At 31.0% G+C, this 19328-nt stretch overlaps 1 pseudogene across 1 annotated transcript; it reads right to left on the bottom strand.

The window, feature by feature from the left end:
- Positions 1-11892: 11892 nt before the first annotated feature.
- Positions 11893-13783, bottom strand: LOC104702592 (ethylene-responsive transcription factor RAP2-4 pseudogene; annotated as a pseudogene). The gene has a single exon (XR_015561188.1). The product of XR_015561188.1 is annotated as an ethylene-responsive transcription factor RAP2-4 pseudogene (transcript).
- Positions 13784-19328: the final 5545 nt, after the last annotated feature.

Here is a 19328-nt window from a genome sequence, read left to right as displayed (position 1 = left end):
GGATCCTTGAAAAATAGTTATTTAGGTTTTTTAAGCATGCCTTTTATCGTGAGTCTTATATTTAATAATTTAGCAATGTGAATGAAAAAAATACAGATATGGTGTATATGGAAATTTAAGATATTGGAAAACAAATTGATTTATTATTAATAAATTATCATAAGCAATTTTTTTTTGTTTTTATGTTATTCGGTCTCCATAGGTTAAAACTATTTTTATGATTTTTTTTTTTTTTTTGGAGGTAGACTATGTGTTGATTGAGCTCGAGTCTTGGCAAAAACTATCTGTGTTGAAAAAATTATGGACCGCAATATCTGAATTTCTTGATCTAAACAAATGCGTCTAATAATCATATTCATAATTGGTCTATATTTTTAATTACGTAGCATGAGATATGAGCTTTTGATAGCAGGCGAAAGAAGACCCCTTTTTATTTAAGATATCAAAAATGTTGTTGTTTTAATCATCCGAGCTACATTATTTTGTTTAATTAGTGTTATTTGTATGTGGTTTTAATCAATAATTGAGAGTACTACAAGTTTAGTTTACTAGACAGCTACAATTTAATGCGACGGTTGTATAATACGCGCAGACGTTAGTCATGTGTAAAATGTGGTAATTATTTGTTGGAAATGGTCGTTTCAATATGTTTGTTTATTTATTCCAAGTCTTCTTTTATGTTTTGAATATATGTTACTCTTTTGATAGAAAATGATGATAAGGAATGTATAATGAATGAAAAACGGCTTGAAATGTTTAAAAAATATGTAATCACTATTGAGTTTTGAAGGTTATTCGGAATTCTTAGAATACACATCAATATATTAATAAATTCAGGAATTTTATCAAAAAACCATATCTGTACATGATCTCGCCTATATTCGTAAAAATTGGGAATCAAGAAAAGTTTTGATTTTACGGAAAAAGTATACGTGCATATGTAATACATAATAAGATGGGGTCTATCTATCTCGATTTCTTTTGAAGGACATTACAACTCTTAAGTACTTTGGGTTGTTCTTCAATCTAAAAAGAAAAAAAAAAACTAACATATCAATGAAAAAATTCAGAGATCTCAAAAATACGAAATGATAGGGAAAAAGAAAGCAACATATTTCTCTATAGAAGGATCAATGTATATCTAACATTCTTACTACATCTTTTGGAATGGACGAATGGTACATCGGATTCTTTAACATTGATCAGTCTATTACTATTTAATTACTTATGTTACAAATAAGTATGGAAAGGGCAACAATTCAATAAAGAATTAGTAGAGCACTTGTAAGAAAGTATAGTATACGTATGCATGTGTATTTTTATACGTATTAGTTCAATAAAGATGCGGTAATGAAATTTATATAGTTCGAGTAATGCGGCGATGGTTATGACTATGAGCCTATGACGAACTGAGTTATAAATATCGTTTGCCTGTCTAACTATCACATGCGTTATAATAACAACCAGCCATAGCACATAGATCCATTGGTACGGTTTACCGAACTACCGGAAATGGGAACTCTTGTTTTGGATTTTTTTTTTTTTTTCCGTTTGCTCTGTTTTGTCAGGATGGCATCTCGAATTTGTCTATCCAGGTGCTTGAAAATGGTCTGAGTATCAGTGGAGGAGTTGTTGTGATATCTGTTGTTTCGCTCTAACCAGATTGCATAAAGAGTGGCATGTGCAGTCAACCTTCGGAGGCATCGTGGAGCAGTGCTATCTTTAAGATCCAACCAAACCGAGAAGGCTTCCCAAGTGTGGAACGTGAAAGGTCTGTACCCGAGACGACGATTGACAGTTGTCCAAAGCGTTTCACTGAAATGGCATCTTAGGAAAAGGTGGTCGCGAGTCTCCAAAGCAAGACCACATATACAGCAATTAGGGTCAATCTGTAAACCCCATCGCAGCAAACGTGATCTTGTGGAAAGCATGCCTAGGAATAGCTCCTTTGTACCAAACCTGATTTGTCCATCCTGGGAAAATTGTTCGAGGCCTGAGAGTGTCCCAAGTCTTGGAGGTGGAGAAATTTGCTAGATCCTCTGTTCCAACTCGCCAAATGAAAGTATCCGGGGTTGTGGAAAGTGAAGGCGATAGCATTGATGAAAGGTAAATTTGAAGAGTTTCTGCTTGGGGTGATCTTGCTGGTCTCAGGGCCAGCCTGAATCAGACGCTGCAGTGGCAACTTTCCCTTGAAGAGGGATTCCGGTTTGATAGGGTCATGTGGTTCCCATGAATTCAATTAGGGGTCCAAAAGGGATCCAATGATCAAATCAGAAGCTTATTTGTTGACCATCACCAAGTTTGGCTTTCAAGAAGTTGCCCGCAAAGTGTCGAAGCCTGAGCATAGCTATCAGAGTGAAGGAGCTCTGCTTTGGTTGAAATATGGCTCGTATGGTTGAAATATGGCTAGACTAACCTACTCATATCTTTGTCTCTAATCACTCCTTCTTTGTTTTTATTTTTTTTGGCAAAGGATGAGGACTATATAAAGCTTTTGTAACTTCACCAAACTTTCTGTTTATTGAAATTCACATATTTTCAAAAAAAAAAAAAAAAAAAAAACTCTTGTTTTGGACACTTTAATAGGAATCTTTAAGCAGCCCGCTTTTAATTAGACCTAATTAAAATCAGGAAAAGACAAAGAAATAGAGCGAAACGCCCACAGGAACAATCTATCTAATAGTTTGCGGTATTCTGTATTCAGTCGAAGCTAATAGCTATAAACTCTCTTTAGTTTTGTAAATAAGAAAATCGTACATAAATCCTACGTGTATCACTTTTCTCTTTCATTGTTTTTTTCATTGCATGCACTTGTTTGTATTATACGTACGGATTCACCCTTAATGTATATAATTAATTAATACCACTATTCGCGACGGTTTGTTGTCCTTCTTTTAGAATTTCTCTAATTAAATTACGTCAAATTGGTATTTGAATACAATTTCATAGCTAAAGACGACCACATGGGTCAACATTCTTGACTTTCGTTACTTGAGAATCCACAAAGGGCACAAACTTAGAAACCCTTTAGATTTCTTGTTCCGTCGGGGACAACCACTTTGTATTTAGTAGTATTAAACTATTAATTTTTGATTAAAACTAATTTTCATTGGCATATTCTATATATTCATTGTGTTTCAACTAACTTGTACTTATATAAAACACAGTCATAAACACATGAGTGGAAGTTTCTGATCATTTTCGTGCTGTTAATTAAGACATTGTGTGTTTGTGGTTTGCTTTATTTGTTTGCTTAATTATTTAGTATCTTTATATTTGGCGGCGGTTAGAGAAAAGCTAAATTAGGCATTGTTGGGTTCATGAACTAATCACCATAACCCAAAAAGTTCATTGTAAATAGTTCCATATACCAAATTATATTCTCTGACACGATGAAATTTCGATTTATGTGTGTTCCCTTTCAATACATGATTAGTTTTATGTATTAGAATTTTGATCCAAAATTTTGTATCCCACATGACATTCTTTAAACAAACATAAAAGGTATATACAAATGGTGATCCACTTTTAACGTGAGAAATAGATTTATTTTACACCATCACGGATCATATTATGATACAAAGATTTTGTAATACACAAGTTTTCTTTGTTTTTGAGCTTTACAATATAAAGAAGCAATGACAAATAATGAATAAATATTTTTATTTTTATGAGAAACAAACATAGGCAAAACTACCTAAAGTATAGTTTTATCGAACAATTAAGCTAGCTAAGTCGATCAGAAACTTAGGATGCAGCCAAGCGGTTGGGCTCAAGAGGTCCCAAAGATTTGGCTCCATAACTCATACATAGTTCCTCCAGGTTCTGTTTGTCTAAGAAAAAGAACACGTTTCAGAAACAATGTGTAAGGATGACTAACAAATGAATATTGTCAATATGCTCCTAGTTTACTTGTTAGCGTAAATAACGTACGATTTTTTAACCCTACAATGTCATGTTTTAAACCATGTTTTTTGTTTGGGTGAAAATGAATTAATGTGTAGAAGAAGGGTTGAATCTAACGAGGATACTAATAAGGTTTACCGTTTACGTGTATGGTATGACAACTTATTAATACAGGTTTTACACACGCACATGTGAGTTTACCAAACGTTTTCAAAACTTAGTGTACTTGTCATCAGAAGAAAAACTAACATAAAAGAAGACTTAATTAGGCTGTTAAGCCATTTGTTAAATAGATTAAAACTATAATTACTATTGATGTGTAAGTTGATTAATTTATTTAAGAGAATTAATATTTTGATTAAGGGTCCCCATTCCACAAAAAGACATTAGAATAACTTTCTTATTAAGGAAGATTTTTGTTTTTTCAATAAAAATTTGTTCGCATGGTCCATGCACGCTGGGCCTTTCTCTTCTCGAACTCCCTAATTCCATTCTTCTTTAATTTACAAGGACACTTTTTTTTACTGCTATTTATATATTATATATTTTTTTTAACTTACTCTGTTTTTCTTGTTACTCTCTGTTTAACTTTATCCACACAGTAATGGATAAAAAAAAATATTCCGAAAATGTCAAAATAAATATGAAAAATGACTTTTAATAGTAATTAATTACATTTTATGCGGAGGGCGAACGAGATTCGGAAAAGAAAAAGAAAAAAAGAGTACTGTATTTCAGCTTTAGCAGTACGATATCGTCTTGATTTTTTTCTTACTGTTTTCTGTTTTTAGCTTAACGTTAAGATACCGTTTTGACTCTCATGTCACCACGTAAAAATGCTATGTCAGAAACTCGTAGTGTCACGTGTCATTTCAGTAAGATCGTGTCATTACTAATTATCATAAAAGAACTTGGGAGATTTGGTTCATAATCTCTTAGTACCAAATATCTGACAAAACTCGAAGATATGTACGAACGAACGAGATCAGTTTGTAAATTACTGTTTGGTTCATCATTTATCATTATTATAGTTTGCTTATGATCATTATATTCGTATTCAAGTTTGCTAAGCCGAAGATATGTACGAACAAACGATATATTTTCAGATTTCTTCACCGTCATTCAGATTTTGTTTATAATATATGCTTCCAGATTAGTGCTGGAAACAATAAAAATGCAAATGGAAAGAAATTGAGTGCTCATATCATGCGTAAAGAATTTGGTAAATTGCCTAAGTTTTCTAGTCTTTAATTAGGAGAGATCTATAGACCTGAGCAGTGCCTTTATTTTTCGACTTTTCACTAATAAATCCCAACTCAAGTTTATTCGAATCAGGAAAAATTAGATTTAGAGAGTGACTTGTAGTTATAATATAGTAAATTCATAGAATCGAAATCTTCGTTTTGTTTAATCTGCGATTACCGCTGATTCTTTTTTCTAGAAAAATTATACGAATATAATCCAAAAGAGTTATTTTGTGTAATCAAATCAAAATACGTAATGCGATTGAAATTCAACGGTAAGATTCGTACGGTTAGAACTAAATATTAATGTACGTAAACACAATGGTACTTTTTTGTTATTCGTTTTTTTATCCCACAATAATTTGGTTTTATAAAACATGTGAATGTGTCTCCATCTCACAGCTCCTCAATTTTGTGCATACGTGGCTATCTATTATTTTCCCACTTGCACAAATAATTAGTTGTTATATACTTAAATCTTTTTTTTGTTAACTTTCATTTTTTTTTCCTTTCCTGATAATCTGGTTCTTTTATCTGCTAATGTTATTTTATTTGTGTATTGTTAAATTAACCAGCTTCAAAACTAAACTAGATTATAATCTATACTAGCTCTGATATACATACAAAATACACAAAGTCTCATATTTCAGTAAATTTACTGTTAGAGAAATGTTTTCATTAAGAAAAAGATACCTATTTTTCTTCTTAATTATTATCTATGATAGTCACAATTTCATATAATATCAGTTTGTAAATTATTGTTTGGCTCATTCCCAATGCTAATTAAAAAAAAGGACAAAACAAAACTGAAGATTTGTTAGTCTCTTCGATGAAGCATAGGGCCACATTTCAACTGTCTTGCCCCATGAGCTAAAGGAGCTTACTTCTTTAGTGTTCTTTCTTTCCAAATGTTATATATATATATATATATTCAATGTTAGTTTGATTGTTTTTAAATAATACTATACCATCATTGTTTTTTTTGCTAAGGTGCGATCAATAATATCATATACTGTTTTATTTGATATGAAGAATATTTAAACTCACTCGATCCAACAAAATGGATTGAGTAGTTTTTACAGTCTATATATGAAATGGTAAGCTATCTTTTCCAAGATGTTTATACTGATTAAAAAACAAGTTTTAGAAAATTGTTTAAATGAATACAAAGTAATGTAGTGGGTTGAATTACGTTTAAGTGTTTTTTTTTTTTTGTCAAACACGTTTAAGTGTAAGAACTAAAATTATGTTCCATTAAAAGAGGAATTATAATTATATTCTGTTGATTTTCATATTTTTAGATCTAATAGTTGAATTTTATTAAATTCGCTAGGCCGATTCCTTGTAAGGAGGGAAATCTTACTAAATTATTTATATGTTCACATGTACAGATTGCATCCTAAATTAGAAAACTAATAGAATAAGTTTAACTTAAAATATTTTTGATTTTTCAAAATAGATATTATAATAAGAGGTCAATGTCATATATATTTCTTATTTTGTGCACCAAAAATCCAAACATTAAAAACCTTTAGAAGAAAACGTACTAGATTATTATAATAATTCTATATAGAAATTATATATAACGAAAAAAAAAAAAAACACAAGTCGTGTATAATCCCTACAAAAAGGACACAAAATCCTGAAAATGAATTATATCTTAGAACAAACAATTTCTCAACCTATATATGATCGTCTTTGCAGCTTAATATAGTACTCAACGTATTGGCATATTGAGTTGAGTTTTAGTCCAACCCAACTTTATTTTAACTTTGCTATATTTTTCTCTATTTATAGAGAAAAAAAATAAAATTTCTTTTTTTATATATAAAAGAAAAATTAGCAATATTTATTTTAGAGATAAAAATAGAAGTGAATAGGAATAAAATTTATCTCTACTATAATATTATAGAAAAAAATAGGAAAAATTGGAGATGGTCTAAATTAAGACTCTGCAACAGTTTAAGTTACAGAAAATTGTTGAATTTCTGAAAAACATAGCTACACAGTTCAGAAGAAAAAATCTAAAAAGTTTTTCAAAATAACGCCAGTTAATATTGTGAACTATGAAGTATACCATGCTGACCACTGTTGAATTCGACTGTTACCCCGTTTGAACATATTTCTGTGCCCTCATGTATGCCGCCAACTTCGACTTCACGATCATTCTCCATGAATAATTAACTAGATGAATGTTGCATTGCATAAAAAGAAAAAAGAAAGAAACTAAATAAATGTCTATTGAGTACTATAGTGGTCGGTTATATTGGAAAATATACTAAACTTTCAATATATGTATATTACATTTTTTTGGTTTGTGGCATGCACATTAATTAATAGTATTTGATTTGATGGAAGAAAATTAGGAAAACAAAGTTAAGTCATGTGAAGACACATGTAATTAGTTTGGTAGAAACTGATGAAAGATATACTTAACTATTTTGACAAACAAAAATAAAAAAGAGAGGGGGATATACTTAACTATTAGAGAGTTAGGTTTGAATAGCGTTTCCAACTAAATGACTTAGGGTGTGATTGATTTTCCGGCTACCATCCGCAAATGCTTTTTAGTAAACCGAGTAATATTAAACTACTTGTAATATTATTTTTTTCCCTTTCTGTCGCTTAATATTTTTCTAATTAATTAAGCAAAATATTGATTTTGTCAACCACCGAATTGATCCTTAGCTTGTACAATACACTCCTGAATATGTAACATATTTATTCGTCTTAACTGTTATATCCATATTAATAAGTGATATAGATTATGTATAAACATAAATTAAAAATGTCACCAATCATAATCTGTTTTGGAAAAAATAAGTTAAAATTTTGTTGATTTGTGATTGATTTACAGTTTTGAGTTACTTCATTTGTAAAATTGTTAAAGTGTACTATATTAGATATTTAGATATGAATGTAACATGCATGTTAGAAGTTTACATATATTCATAAAATAAGATATCAGATATAACATATCTATATGTCAACCACCATATTGACGCTTAGCTAGTCGGCTAGTCCAACACATACTAGAATATGAAACATATTTATTATATTATATATAAAGAAAAACTTTTTCAATATATCATGAATATTATTTCTAACAACAGAAACAACTTTAAGAAAGCAACAACAGCAACAAATATTTTGTTTTCGTTTCCAACTGTGCTAATATAAAAAGTATATAGAATATATATAGATTAGAATTATATATACTAATACTAGTTTCAAATTTGGAAGTTATATTAGAATTTAAGTGTTAGGAATCAGATCTAAATGTTAACCACACTTTCTTAACATTTAACAATACCAAACGAACAAAAAAAACTATTCGGAAATTCGGAATGCATTATTGTTACCTAAGTCTTCTACTTAATATATTTTTTAGGTATATGATCACGTCCCCGATAATCTCTTCTCGCCCCAACTATTATTTCCACTGCGGTGCTATAAATTCATCCATTGCTAGAGGTGACTCGCAAATTCGCAATAGGAAAGAGCATGTTATTTCATATATAGTTTATAAATAACAAATTATCTATCTTTGTTTTTTTAAATGGAGGTTTTCAAGATTTGCCACGAACGGAACGTTTTCGCTTTGCTTATTTAAATGGGAATATCTGATTGGTAATTGTACTTTGAGTTCCTTTTGCGGGGAGGCAAAAAATAATATTATCTCTATAAATTATAATTAATTGTTGACAAATAAAAAATAACTATTTAGGATTACGTTAATAATTTTTTGAAATACTCCATTGATAAGCTAGTTCCTAGTAGTGGATACATTTGTCCGTTTTACGGTACACACTAAGCTCTTTGTCATTTCCAACTAAGTTTTTTATCTTTAGTACCAAAGTCTCTCGATGTAACGTCAAAATCTTAAGCATTTACTTGAAATAAGTTACTTTGTTAAAAAAAAAGGTCCACAAATTAGTGCATTCTCTGGTTTTGTTTTGTTTATTTGGACTCTCTTTTTCTATTATACTTTCGAAATAGAATTAATAACATAACTTTCGACGAGTGCCTACAGTTTTTAATTAAGTTGCGTAATTTGTACCAAACATAAATTTGAGGTGATAGTTCGTTCCATTAAGGGGACTTTTCTTTTCTTTTACATATATTGGAGTTCATGTGTTCTGTGTTTACGTTAAAAACATTAATAGACCAGGGTTTGAGTCTATGTAATTATCTTTTTGCCCCTACAGTTGTGGTTTAGTGGTAAGGGAAATTTGGGAAAAGATTGGAAGGAACTAACCCAGGTTTGATCCACTCTGAAAACAAATATCATAGTTGTATAGGAAATCTGTCAGATCCACAGTGGTAGTCAGAAATGTAAGCGGTCTGACTACTCTCTCGCATTAGTCGGAAAGCATTCTAAACTCGGACCCACAGTGTGGTGGCTCTTCGAAGAAAAGTCCATTCTAAAACACTTCTGTGCGTTTTTACTGGAGCTGACAGAATCAGCCAATAGGGTTTATCAAAAAAAATTGCAACGGAAAAATAAAATAATTTACTTCTCTGAGTTGGGAACATCATAATTAGGGAAATACAAACAAGTGAATTATCGACGTGGAAAGAAAAAGAAAAGGGGACGGACAGCGACGTGAAATATCGGGGTAGGAATGATCCATCAAAGGACCATCGTAAGCCCACTAAAAGCCCATTCTCCACTGACTGCGTGTTAATTTGTACACCGATAAACAAATGTACTCTGGATTTTCAACAAAATTATTGTATGTAGAACAAATGTGCTTTATGTTTCAAAAGATACTTATTTGTCAAGTTAAGTTAATCAACCCACAAAGTTATATTTTTGTAAGTTTATGAATATTTCAATTTCAAGTTTATGATAATTTTGCTATCTATCGTTATTATATATCCTTTTTTATATAAAGAAAACGTCAATGAAAAACAAGTTCACCATGTTTAATGATTACTGCTGTATATTATCTGATTTATTTTTTGGTAGGAATATTATCTGATTTATTGTGGAAGTAACTCTTGACCCAAACAGAAAAAAGAAACAATAATTTTTATACTTAAAATCGGCCTTCGGGAAAGATTGTGTTCGTATGGGCTAATTTGAAAAGAGCCCATATATTTCAAACTTTTGTAAGATTAAGTGCTCTTTTAACTCAATTACCACTTGAAAATGTTGTTGTTGGGCTTTTTCTCTTAATGAGTGGGTTCTTTTTGTATTTAGATTAAGCCTTTGGGATCTGTAAATATTTGTAATAGTCGAACGTTATTAGTATAAGTTGGGTAAGTTGGTTTATCTAAACTGAAAGTGAAAAAACTAACTGAAGAATGATATTACTAAAAATGGACACATCTACTCAGGCTGGATAGCTTTTTTAATTCAACATCCATCCCACACGTCAACGAACAATAATGGTGCTAGCGAATTCAATGCAATGTCATAAAAATACAACAACATGGGTTGAAAAAATCCATGTGAAAGAGAAGAGAAATGGAGTGTGAACATAATCTTTTGGTGGGGGCTCTTTGGTGTTGTGTGCCTTTCAAACATTTCATCTTTATGCTTCCTTTGCGTAATTTGGAATTCTCTTCGATTTGCTACTTATAATATACTTCTAGTACATATAAAAAAATATATAGATTCCTCTGTAAAATTGTTTTGAAAGCTTACAATAATTTTTGTATTTTCCCTTTTACTTATATGTATAGGTGAAAACCCATATCTACTTTTTTTTTTGAAAATATGTGTAGAAGATTCGATCAAATTGCTTCCGACTTTGTCATTTTCTACTCCACTATAGTGACATCGAATTATTGGGTTTTTCTGTAGATTCTTTTGATATCATTACAAAATCCAACACTTGTATTACGTTTGAACATAAGTGACTCAATTGATAAAGGAAGATGAACTTCGCGAAAAGTTGCGGCAAGGCCGGCCACATATACTAACACGCCAAGCTTTCACCATTTTGTGAATTATAACGGGCAAGTAACATATATATATATATATATATATATATGTTATATATACATGTAATATGGTAAGATAATGATTTCTTGCAAAGTTGAGAACTTGTCAGAAAGAATCCAAAAAAAGAAAAATGTAACTACGAATATGCAGAATAAAGTGACGTGTTAGGAGGGAATGAGTTATATCATGTAAATGCGTTACAACATTCATAGATGCAACGAAACCGTTGTTTTGCCAGCTGTTTTGTTTATGACTAGAACGTTACTATGCATACTTGATTGTACTATTAAGTATTTTGTTATTTTGAATTACCATTTTGGAAACACTTCTTATAATTTTGGCAAACGTTAAGTAAGATACTAATATATTTCAAGAATGCTAGCTATTATGCGCTGGAATTTTTTTGTATCAATCCGACTACAACTATTGATTTATTTAGGGGGTTACGTAAATATGAAATCGACATTTGGATTTATCGTGACTTTTAGAGACGACGGATTGACAGGTTACGAAAACGTTAAAATCTATGACTATATTCAAAGAGACGTGTTTCATTTGGATGGTAGTAAAAGGATTAATACGTTAAATACCAATTTAGGTGACGGGTATTTTGATTAAATTCGTTCACCAAACTACAAATCTAATATAATCTTTTAGTTTGATTATACGTTACAAACACATTCATCTTCTTATACAATGTAAGACATAACATGGTTTTTATCTGAGTTAATAATATGTTATAGCGTTGTAAGATAGGTTTGATGTAAATAAACAATCATAACAGAGAGATTACAAAAACTAAAATAAAGTTCATTAAGATAAAAAGATTACATAAAAGACAAAAGATTACACATGAAATGAAATCTGTGGCATGGTCGAGAGCCTGACAAAAAACCGCAAGCTCGACCGACACAGAGAGAGAGCCCTAATACAACAAACCATAATAATAATAATAATAATAATAATAATACCGAAAATATTAACAAATACGAAAACTTAAACCCCTAAACCATAATTAATTACTCCCTAATAAAAAAGGGCCAGTCATGCAATTTCACAAAAACTCCATTGCAAGCGGCTGAAATTCCTATTTTGCCCCCACTAAGAAGCTAGAATCGAATCCCAATCGATCTCGTACGACGGATACTTCTCCAACGAGTACGTCTCGTTCCACTGCGGCGGCTCCTCCGGATCAGCGAATGTCAAGTCCGACAACGGCGAAGATCCCGCGGCGGACTCTTCAAACGGAGGAGATCCGGCGATCGAGGGAGACTTCTCCTCGGACTTGACCTTCTCCGGCGACGAAACCACCTTCTCAGGCTTCACGGATGAACCACGTTTCTTCGATGATGACTTCGTCGTCGGTTTGTCCTGTTTCTGAGACTCCGCCATGCTTTTACAGATAGCTTCAAGCTTAGCGTCGACTGAGGAGTGAAGAGGTTTGTACTCACCGAAGTCGCCTCCGATGTGAGATCCGTTGTGACGCAGGTTAGGGAAGTTAAGCCGGGCGAAATCGCCGCGCAGCTTGTACGCAGCCTTGTCATAGGCCAGCGCAGCTTCCTCCGCCGTGTCAAAGGTCCCAAGCCAAAGACGAGTACGATTCCTCGGAAGACGGATCTCAGCCACCCATTTCCCCCAGTGACGTTGCCTCACACCTCTGTAAAGCTTCGTCGGCTTAGGAGGAAGAACACCTGAAACGTAAGCGAAACAAGATCCGGCGACTCCGGATTGCTTCATCAGCAACGGCTTCGGGCTGAGGAGGTTGGAGAAAGAGTTGTTGTTGGTGGTGTGATGCGTCGGATGATGGATCTGAGACTGGATCTGGTGGATTTGAGAAGAAGAGAGGTTGTTGAGTCCGATTAGTGATGATGATGACCCGGTTTGTTGAAGAAGATCCGACCCGTATGAAAAAGGTTGGGTCAAGAATGAACAGTCATCGTGAACCGGGTAATAACCGGGGAAAGGAGGGAGAGAAAACGCAGACGCAGACGCAGACGCTGCGGGATGAAGAAACGCAGAAGAAGAAGAAGAAGGAGTAGTAGGTGAATCATCTGAAACGCTTTTGATAAAAGGTACAAGCGCGTCCATGAGTTCACCACCGAACGAATCTTGAAACGTTCTGCTACTACTGTACAAATTCATAGCAGCTGCCATTTCTAGAAATTAAGATTTGAAATCCGAAAAAAAAAATGAAACCTGAATCTTATCAAAAGTAAAGAAACAGTTCCGAAGAAGAAAAAATAAAAAATGGATCTAAAAGGTTTGAAATAAGCAACCTTTGTGTAGATCCTAAAAGAGGGAATTATAAAATAAAAAAAAATCAACCCTCGAAGAACTAAAAATCTAAAAATTGAAAAAAAAAATCAGAAGAAATAAGAAAAAAAGATCTCGTTCTGAAAAAACCTGCCTTTTAAATCGAAACAAAGAAAAATACAAAGTTTCATAAGCTTTGATTTTTGTAAAAGACAGGTGATTCACAGAAACGGATCAATGAAGAGGGAACACACAGAATAAAGGGGAATTTGAAAAAAAAATGTAAAAATTCAGGATCAAGATGAGAATAAACAATTTGCTGTTATCTACCAATTTTTTTTTCTTGGGGAGGACGCTCAATATTTTTTTGTGTGTGAAGTGAATTTACTCTCTCTCTCTCTCAAACCTCACCGATGAACTAACCTCAGCAGCTTGGGCTCTTGTTTATATAGTGGGTGTCTTCTTCTCACACTATTTTCTCTTTTTTTCTTACCTAATTTCCCTATTTTTTTCATTTTCTTACAACGATATTTTCCATTTTTAAGCAATATTTTATTTTCCTCCAATTTTATATTTTGAAAAAATCTATGTGAGAGAGAGAGAGGGAGCGAATCTATGATTGATGCTGTAAACGGTAAAAATATCAGAAAAAATATAAAATATATACATGGTAAAAGATAACGGTAAAAAAAAAAGGAAGATTGATTTTTGTTAATTATTTTTTTCTGTTTCAAAATATATAGCATCTTAATTTAAAAGAACAAATTATATAAATTTTTTATCAGTCTATCAAATAATCTGATAGTATAAAGTTTCTTATTAAAGTTCTAATGTGTTAAAAAAAACAGTCTAAATAACTATAAATTAGTATAATATTTCAAAATTTTATTACATAAATAGAAAATTTATCATCTCGATTCTTAGTATCATATTTTTCGAATTTTGTTATTTTACTATTTCTTTTATTTATTAATTAAAATATTAAAATATAATTTTGGTGTCACATAATATAACATTATGTTTGTTGTATAATTATGTCAAAAATTAATACTATCAAAATGAAGAAAAACAATTAATTTGGTTAATTACTCTATTTTAAAATTCTTTTATTAATATTTTAAAGAAGAAATATTATTTTTCATAAGCGAACAAATATTTCATTTTTTTCTATCTCTGACTCTGAGGTAAACTGTAGTTTATCTAACCTGTGAGCGGGTGGGAAAAATGACATGCAGCGAATGATCATGTGACACGTGTAAAATACACAGTGAAGCGGCTCAGCAGGTGTAATAATTCAAAACACGTGTCTTCGTATTATTTGTGTATTGTGGAGTAAATAGTCGTACCTGATTTTGTTGACCGATCTAACTTTCGTGTTCACACGTCCACATTTTACAGACCAATTTTGCTAATTATATTTGTTCGTTAGTTATTGCGTCGGTCCTATTTTGATCCTCTCTTCTCTTCTGTTGGTATTATCGGACATTGGTTATAAACTTATATAAATTACCAAAAAAGTCAAAATTTATTTTTAGTTTTTTACATCATTACTTATTTAGGTTTGTTTACTGAGACTTTGTTTTTCTAAATTAAAAAGTGTTTTGTAGAGCAACTAATGTATCATAGATTCATATGTAGTTGCATGAATTTATCAACTTGTATATAGCTTGTTTAAATTTCTCACATGTTTTCAGTTTCGAACAAAGATTAAATTTCGTCCCTATAAAAATATCTACCTTTCTATCTCCACAGCTCCACTAAGAATGAAATAAAATAGAAATTGGTGAGGAGGAAGTAGGTGACCCATCCATTAATAAGAATATCATCACAACTGTTTTGGAAGCATCCCTGTGCCACTCATTTTCTCATTCTCATTCTTATCTCTTATCTCTTATCTTTCGTTATTACTATTTTTATTTTTTTTTCCTTTGTATAAACACCACTACTCCCAAAAATAATTAGAATTCAGATGATTTTAAGACATACTTAAATATAATTCCTGCATATTACCATCGCATATCAGATAAATTTAAGAAAATACACGAGCCGTTGAAACGTTGGTAGTTTTGTGAATAGTATAATAAACAGGTATATATATATATTTGTATATCTCTTTTTTGGTAAGATAATATATATATCTCTTGTAAGTACTTTCTTTGTCTTATGAATTAATGATATTGATTTTGTTAGCGCTACGAACCTAGTTTCACAAGTTTATTCATATTAAGGAGAAAAAAAGTAGTATTGTTCTTCGATCGTAAAACTAACCATAACCTTATTAATAACGTAAACATTAACCGATAAGATGCGAATTTTCACTTGGTCGTATGTACGTACAATAATAATCTACCATTAACATGTAATCACTAAGAATTTTCTACGGAATTAGCCAAACGAATGTTGTTCAAAATTCAACTATCGACGCTATATAGAAATAATATCTTGAATTAAGAAAAATATCGTAAGACGCCCGTAGTGATGTTGATATACATCACCATTAGGATTATTTAATTTATAAAGTTGTTGTTTAGTCGCGCAAGTATTAATCATGACAATTTATAATGGGTCGTTAAGACTTTAGTCGACATAATTTGTTACAAAAATTAATAGAACTCTCTAGACGTTATCAGAGATGGATTGGCGGAGAACTCCACCATTATCATTACCATATTATATCACATCTCTACTATATATAAAAACCCTATTTTTTAGCTAAAGTCCGAACCTTTCGCCATCTTATCTAGTTGTGTATTTTATTCTTAGCCGCATTTACTTTAATTTGGATTATTGTTATTACTAAAGCTTTAGTTTAAATACAAATTCCCGACAAAATAAAGTTCTAACGAGAACTTAATGAGACGAAGATGCAAAATCGATTATCATGTTGTATGAATAAGCATCACGAAGACAAGTCATTAGAATGAGAAGCAAAATGAAGTACCACTTTTTCCATATACAGTTTTTAATCTACCGTAAATAACAAATTTTTAACTTTCTCAATTCCATAAGAAATGAACCATGTTATTTCAAAAACAAACAACAATCGTTTTTCTTTTTTTCCCCTCATCGACCAACAACAATCTATATAACAACAAGAGATGAGTAAAGAAAAATAAAATAAAAGAACCGAAAGGTAAAACGTCTAGTTAGTTTGTTGTATCTAGTTGCTTCATTACGATCACCCATGCTTATTTAAAACGCCAACCTTTAGAAAACTTAATTACAACTTGGTAAGCATAATGAAGTACCACTTGTATGTGAAAAAAAATGAGAAGCGTCTAGAGTTCTTCAAAATAGATTAAAATGTAAAAAGTGGTTTTTGTTTGTATATATAAAAAAAAAATGTCAGAAGATGAGCATGGAAGACGCAAGGCGAAGTAAGGGATACATGTGGGAAGCAGGTGGTCATTGAACACGTAAGCCGTTGCGGTGACGGCGGAAGAAACTTCGAGTTTCACAGTCCACTAAAATAGCGGCGGATCTACGCGAGTACGAAAAAGCCAACTGTTAAGATTTGCTTTTGTTATAAAACTTAAATAACAATGAGCATAAAATGTGAAGCAACCCGCTTTGAAAAAAAAATATGGAAGCAACTTTTTTTAAGGTTGCTTAGGAAAATAGTCTAATCGGCCAGTTACTCATGTACTGTCAAAAATCGTATTTAATTCAGTTTTTCCGATGAATTGAGTAACATGTTAACATATTATGGATACAATATACTAATTAAATTATCAATCATTTGCTAACGATGAAACGTGTAATACATAAAGTCAAAGTACGTAAACAGACTGTACATATACATAAAAATAGGAAAACTTTGTTTATTGTTTGGTATATTTGACTTCTCATATATCGGAAGAGTCCTTTAAACTCTCAAGTATATTCTTTGGTTATACACAAAATTTCACATGGAATAATACGAAAACTATGAGGGCTAATTAGCGGAGCATGTCATGAGGAAAATGAAATTGTCAACTGCATAATGAACCTTCTAATCTAGCTATATTTTTAAGTCACTCTCTTTTTTCATCCATCCTAAACAAATATTTCCATCCTTTTTTACTGCAACATTTTCCACATATAATCTGCATGTTTTTCAAGAACTTCAAATTGGTAAATGTTACTGGCTTTTATTCCAAAATACAGATAATCAAAGGAAAATTTGCACACACACCTACTTTACATAAATCTTTTTTCATTTTCACATATTTTATACTTTTTCTATACATTTTCAAGTTTTTTGGCTTAGGTGTCATTTTTTATGGCAAAATTGCCCCTCTCATCTTTCTCTAATTCTTTTTTTTTTTTTTATTGTTGTTAACATTTTAAATGGTTATCATAAAATAAATTATTTATTTATTTATATATAATATGTTATGATTATATATTTCATACATTTTAAAATATATATTGCTATATTTTTTATGAATTTTTAGATTATACATTATCCATTTGTCATTGAACATTTGTTGAATGATAAGTGGTTAATCAATTGCAATATTATGTTATGTTATGATCTCTTTGTAAGGTTCATGTGTTACCCAAAATTCAAAGAACATAAAAAAATAGCTTATGATGATTAGTTACGGACCTTAACTCGAAAAAAAAAATAAACAAAGTTTAGTGGATAAATAAATTATGGATAGGTCTCCATGGATTCATTCAAAACAAAGTAAATTTTTCCAAGGTTAGTCTCTTTTCCACCACCAGTTTGGAATGTGCGGCAATAACAAAGTATATTCATACATTAAGATCCATGGTTTCCATCTAAGCCCATCTACTTAACTTTGACCACATGTTCATTAATCCTAATTTGTTGACATATGTTTGTTGGACATGAGCACATGCTTTCTTCTGCTATGATATCATTTAGTTTAGTTTTATCGCTACAAATGATAACCATGTGTATATGGTAGCATAGATACCATTGGTGTTTTGTTCATTCATATTCTGTAGGTATAATATTGTTATTGTGGGATATCATTTAGTTTAGTTTGATCGCTACAAATGATAACCATATGTACATGGTAGCATGGATACCATTGGTGTTTTGTTCATTCATATTCTGCAGGTATAGTATTGTTATTGTGGGGAGAAATAAATAGATAGTGGGGGAGTTAGCAGAAAGATCATAGAAAGAAGTTTTTTCATCATTGTGTAGGAATTAAATTTAAAAATTTTAATTACAAAAATTAGTAACTTGTTTATTATTTTCAGATAGCTTAATATATGTTGTTAATTTCTTGTTAATATATTATGTTAAGTTATGTGACGTTAAGTGGCAGTTACATTTGTTTTTTTTTGTTTTTTTTTACTTGAATTTTTCTTAAATGTGTATTTCGATTTTTTTTTGTTTTGTAGAACAGAAAGAACGTGCTCTTTCTTCTACCTTTATTTCTTTTTTTTAGCATTGTACATGTCTTTTTTTTTTGGAAAAGAAACATATCAATTAACGTCATTTTATTTTTATCGTAGCTCTAATAGTTTTTGACGAATAGCTTTTTTGCAGTAATTAATAAGTTTGGAAAATAAATAATTTGTAACTGATAAATTTAAAATATTTTTGTGAAAATATATGGTGGAACATGTAAAATTTAAATTCATGAGTTGTATAATTGAAAGTGATTTTAGGACTCTTTTAACTAAGATCATGAGAGGTGCGGTAGAGTAATTAGGATTTATAGCATAAATATTATTTGTTTTGATATATTTTGGAAACTAAAAAGTAATAATTATTTTTTACGGTAAATAAGATATCTGATTTTTTAAAAATAAATTGTGACCCTTTTTTGTTGATTACTAAATTATGAAAATAAAATCTGATGTGGAGAGAGAGAGAAGGGGTTAGAAGGAATGAAAAGTAATACTTAATTAAATTTGAGAAAAATATATAAGTAGTAGAAAGTAGATGTAGTTGTAAATAGTTTTAGAAAAAGTGGGTGTGGGTGCAAAATTCTCCTAATAAAATTGGA

Source organism: Camelina sativa, chromosome 7 (assembly GCF_030686135.1).
Source record: "Camelina sativa cultivar CO46 ecotype springtype chromosome 7, ASM3068613v1".
Taxonomy (NCBI): Eukaryota; Viridiplantae; Streptophyta; class Magnoliopsida; order Brassicales; family Brassicaceae; genus Camelina; species Camelina sativa.
Note: the sequence above shows the minus strand (reverse complement) of the source record. Positions and strands in the feature narration are given on the sequence as shown.